The 5863-nt window shown below is 34.7% G+C and overlaps 1 pseudogene; it reads left to right on the top strand.

Annotated features, from left to right (window-relative positions):
* The first annotated feature begins 240 nt into the window (after window positions 1-240).
* On the top strand, window positions 241-2755 carry LOC111385135 (annotated as a pseudogene).
* Window positions 2756-5863: the final 3108 nt, after the last annotated feature.

The raw sequence follows: 5863 nt of genomic DNA, 5'->3' as shown, positions 1-5863 counted from the left end.
TACACAATCGTCTGATCCCCTTTAATTGTTAGCGAGTTAACCCGCGCGAAACAAACTCTGATTCATTTTTGCTTGAATTTGGATGAAATTAGTGGTAAAAGAGTATTGAGCTCAGCAGGGCTTAGCTGGCACAGAGTTGATTGATCGGATGGGTCTCGGTATCTATACACGAATTTACTGGTTTTATTCTTTCTGTTACCATTGGTAAATTTTAATCTTTTTTGTTTTGTATTTAAATAAAATTAACCAATGTTTTGTGTCACGTCTTCATTTTGTGAGACAACGGGCACAGCAATTTGAAGATTTACCGGCAACCAAACCCAGTTGGTTGTTTATCTGATCATTGACAATGATGTAGCTTTCGAGGTTTTCTTTGTAATTCTGATTGTCATTCTGTTATTGGTGAGGAGATGGTATAAGAATGTGGACGAGGGGCGGAGCCACGAATATTATCTAGTGAGGGCGGACTTTAATCAATGCCTGACAAACGGGCAAAGTAGCTTCTCAAATTCTTCTACAATGGGATTAAATTTGAGGAACTATAATATGAAGGTTAATTTGCTCAATTTAAATGCTGTTTTAGCGGAATTAGATCTATAGAATTTCATCTGTGGTTACAGCGAACATTTATAGGAAAGGCGACATTATGTCGAACCCAAAGTGAGACAACAATATAATAGCAGATAAGAGAAAAATGATCAAACCTCCTTCAATGAATCAAGTCTTCAGGCCTGTGCTCTCTTTCATACCCTGGTGTTGAAGAGGAAAGCAGCTAGAAATTGCACACTATCCCAGTAAAAGCAAAATTATAACAGTCACGAAAATAGAATGCTTAGATTGTTTCCACTCAGTATGAGTGATACAGTATGTGAATCGACCAGCAATTATATTCCTGTCCAAGCACCATGACACTGCATTTTCACCATTTAAACTCCTCTCCACTGACCCAGGAGCCAAAACCCACTTCTTCATACACTACTTTCTTCTAAACGCTCACCAAAATCCGAAACTTCACTTCCAATTTCAAGCCAAGTACACCACAATGTTAGCTCCAAAATGCAAGAGCAAATTCAAAGAACTTATTAAAGTTCAACCCCAGTTCAAGGTGAAATATTTATAGAAGTTAAAAAGACACCGTATCAGACAAACTCTAGATATGGACTTCCAGAATTCAGAGCTGATGAAGCCAATTGGAAAGCCAAATTCTGGGTCTGGGCCCAAAGTTCCGTGCAGGCTCTGGACTCTTCATGGCTCTGCTCCTGAATTTTGTGGCATATCACAATGGGAAGTATTGTCCAAGTTATTTTCATTTTGGGGTACCTTTTCTTGGAAACAAACTGAACATATGTGGAAAAGATACCAATGCCCAGCCTCCCATCTGTAGTTAACTTTTAATCCACTGCTGTCTTATGCTTTTTAATTTTTCTGCTGTGTTCGTTTCATTTTCTGTTATGTAAGTTTTCCTGGTTTGAGTACTGACGTTAAAATATCATTGTTCTGCTTGTCATTTTGACATGAAATTATTCTAACTGACTTGAAGGTAACATGACTGTTAAATTGATGAAATCTACGTGAATGTTCATGGATTTTGACAGTTGATCCTATTTGTAGGCTAACGCCGCATCTGGGATGGCTGTGCATGATGAATGCAAGCTGAAGTTCTTGGAACTGAAAACAAAGAGGACTCATCGCTTCATTGTCTTTAAGATAGAGGAGAAACAGAAGCAGGTCATTGTTGAAAAAGTTGGCGATCCAACTCGGAGCTACGAGGACTTCACTGCAAGTCTTCCTGCTGATGAATGTCGCTATGCTGTATATGATTTTGACTTCGTGACAGAGGAGAATTGTCAGAAAAGCAGGATTTTCTTCATAGCATGGTAAAATTGGATTTATGATACTGCCCAATTAATATATGCTCGCACCATATATTGCACATTCGTGTTTCAGACAAATGCATTACACTTCCCATGATACGGTTTGTTGACTTTTTTATATTGCCATGTAAGGTCTCTTGATACTACAAGGGTTAAGATGATTTATGCTTGCAGAGCATATTGCACATTTAGCCTTGTTTGGCCCTTTCTACAAACTCATTTTTTATAAAATTCATTTTCAATCACACATCCTTCCATAAAATAATTTTACATGTAAATCAAATTTTTTTCTTATTTTTTAACTACACATTCCTAGAAAAATCACTATTCCAAAATAGATTTTCTTACAAAAATGGATACTCAAATAGGGGCTTACATTTCAAACAAATGCATTGCACTTTACATTTATCATGGTTTCTTGACACCCTTTTTTTGCCATGTAAGGTCTCCTGATACCTCAAGGGTCAAAAGCAAGATGATTTATGCTAGCTCAAAAGATAGATTTAAGAGGGAACTTGATGGAACAAGCAACTGATCCAACTGAGATGGGGCTTGATGTTATCAAAAGTCGTGCAAGCTAAATAATGAATTTCGTGCAAGGGAGAGTTTCTCCATGCAATAGGCTTTAAACTTTAAATGAGTGAAAGGTATGGTTTGTGGGTTGGCGAACTTATATAGCCATGACTTTAGTCACCATGTACTACCAACAGTACTATATTTTCTTTGAACGGATTTTCTGGGTGTTCGGTATATGATGTAATTGGTACATTAGATTATATTCATTGGTATGTGCAACAGTTTGTGACGGATAATGCAACATCCTTAGTCCGTTTATGCTTTTTGATAAAATATCTAAGAATCTTCTATTGAAATGCAAACTAGCATGCTCTACTACTACTTGTTGCTACTATTACAGAACTTGATTTCTTGCATTTCCTGATTTGTCATATTAAAAGGCAGGACAGTGTTGTAGATAGTTTTAGGCATTTTTTTGGAGAAGAAAATGACATTGATATCTCTAACCAACTTATTTATCTGTCAGTAGAGCTATTTTTGATAGAAAATGACATTCAAAATGAAAATTGAAAACCCTAATTTCCTCCCCAATTCCCATTCCTTTTGTCTGGCTCCCAGCTTCTGCACGCCATTGATGCCCATGCCCAACACACTTCTTCAGTTGATTCACAAAGTATTCATGTAAATATGTACATATACAACAAAATATGAGTCTTCTGATTGCATTTTGCTTATTTAATTATTTGATTCTTGAGATTTAGACATAATAATTCTTGTTCTTTCCATTTTTCAGTTCAGTTTTTGTTCATTGTTTCATTCAGGAAGGGAGGAACCAACTGTTTCTTTAACTTTAAATTTTTTTCTTTACATCAAATTTTTTTTTTTTTTTTAATCTTAATTGATACCAATAGAATAATGTTATCTAGCACAACCGGTGATACAAAACTAATTTATGTGGCACTATGTGATAGGCTCAATTAAAAGTAGAATTAAATGACTTATTTAATTATACCTCTTATTTAATATCGTAGAGATTAGTGCTTTAAAATCACCCGTGCTAAATAGCATTATTCGAATTTTACCTTTTACCTTTTGCATTTTTCTATTCTTAATTAAATATTTTTTTGTATCATATTGAGGATAAATGGTAATTTCAAGATTTGACCATTTTCAATCCGATGTTTTCGTAAAAAAGGACTCCCAACACATGTTTGAATGATTAAGTGCTTGTTTGTGCCCTATTATTTGTGAGTAATGTATTATGAGATAGTGATTGATTTTGAAATGTGTAATTAAAGAAAAATAAAAAGTTTTTAATTTACGTGTAATATTATTTTAATGAAGAATGTGTGGTTAAAAATGAGTACTGTAGAAAAAATAATACGGTAGAATATAGAAAGTTGGTAGACAAACAAAGTCTAAATTTTTTGTGCTTACAACCTTCAAAAGTATGGGTTTCAAGTGCAGTTTGCCCAATATTAATTTCTAAGAAACTCTTTATTTTTAAATAATATATTCTATAATTTAAAGAGCATATATAAATTTAGAGTGAAAATTTTTAAGTATTTTAATAAACTCTTTATACGTAATACTTTTTACTACTTTCAAAAAATATTTATTGTTTTTTCTTTACTTCATTTTTACTATCTTTCCTCTAAATTATTATATTATTTTTCTGCATTCAAAATTAAAATTCTTTGAATACATTTAATTTAGAGTGGAGAGCCAAGCTCACCCTCTAAATTAAAATGTCAATTTAAAAAGTCTTTTGAAGCATATTTTTAAGGGCAAACTTTGAAAATTTTTTTGTCCCCAATCTTTCATGAATTAGAACTCTTCATGATGATTTTCATCCATTTTGGCTGTTAAATGGTGTGAAATACAATACAATTTTCCTAGTTGTGTAATTGGGGCTCACAATCTACCACATTGGAGGGGGATTCATGTTGAATAAAAAAAAATGTGGGCCCTCCAAAGTGAGCCAGGTTGTACACAATATTGCCCATAACTTTAAGAACAATGTTACACGTACCGAATTTTTTTACTGAATTTTTTACCTACTACTCACAATAGGGGTGGGGCCACATGTCGACATTTTTAAATTCACGAGGGGTCGCCATACATTGTGAGAGGGTTTAAAACATTCAGTAAGGGATTGTGTGTAAAAATATCTTTTTCCTGACTTTAAAATAAACAAAAATGGAAAAACACACCGAAAAAGAGTAATTCTAGTGGTACATAATTTCTTGTATTTAAGGGTGTCCACCTTCTCACATGGGTGGATCCCACTCGAATATTTTATTTAAGCGACCTCACCTCATGTGAGAGGGTGGACACCTATAGGTACAATAAATTATGTATCACTAGCTGGCAGGATATTTCCTGGAATGCAGGAGTTCCTTAGAAGGCAAGATGCATACATAAGTTTGCTTGCTCGACACTTTGGCAATTCAGTTGGGAGGCTCTTGGACCCTGATCAGTTTGGGGCACAACCCGCTGTTTACCTAGTTTGCGTGAAGAGAGGTTGGATCGTAGACCCTAGGATTAGTCGCTGTAAGGTGGACACCTGGGTATAAAAAAAAAATTATGTACCACTAACATGATTGATGGACAAAATGATAAAAAGGAAAAATGAAAATACAAGGAATAAAGACATAAATAAACATATGATTTAGAGCGATCCATTTTCCTCTGGTTCAAAAATGGATCCATAGAGAGAGCTTTCAGTTAGTCGAGAGGTTAGAAAGAGAAGTTCTCAACTTTAATGAGAGAGACGCTCACTTTGTTGTCCCTTACATATGTGAGTTTCCTGCTTCTCTACTCGATTTTGTCTTTATCCCTTTGGTGAATTCGAGTTAAGCAAGTAGTTTTTAGGCAAAGTTCATCCAGATTCTTAGTGATTTTCTTTGATTTTTCGAAGCTCGACCAGCAAGGTTCTACACTATGAAGATTTCTGTTTGTCCGGCAGGTTGCATGCTATGTTTTCATCCAGTTTTCTGTTGTTTAGGTGTTCAGTTTTCGAATTTAGCTACCCCACTTGGCGAACTAGATTAGGCCAGCAGGATTCTTGGCTTTGTTCTTGAAGTTACATGTATGTTCTTTGTCCTAGTAGGTTTTGGTTTGCTCTCGAAGCTTCTAGTTTGAGATAAGCTGTTTTTTACTTGTTTGGGCAAAGAATTCGAACTTTCATTTGAAAACTTGAATTACTACCTACAGTATTTAAAGTTGACTAGTTTTTGCGTATTTTTTTAACCCGTTTTGGCAAAGAATTCAATTGTATACGTAAATCGAAAACTTTTCCCTTTTTTTCAACCACTTATTTAAAACTAGTCTATGCTACGTGCGATGCACGAGCTGTGCATGAATTATGGTTTGGTTAGCGTATGTATTGAATATGTTTGAAAATATATGACAAGTTGGAATTATTGACAAGGAACTAACCAGTTATACGAGTCGATCACTCGTCTTTCTTC

Source organism: Olea europaea, unplaced genomic scaffold, assembly GCF_002742605.1.
Source record: "Olea europaea var. sylvestris unplaced genomic scaffold, O_europaea_v1 scaffold309, whole genome shotgun sequence".
Taxonomy (NCBI): domain Eukaryota; kingdom Viridiplantae; phylum Streptophyta; class Magnoliopsida; order Lamiales; family Oleaceae; genus Olea; species Olea europaea.
Note: the sequence above shows the minus strand (reverse complement) of the source record. Positions and strands in the feature narration are given on the sequence as shown.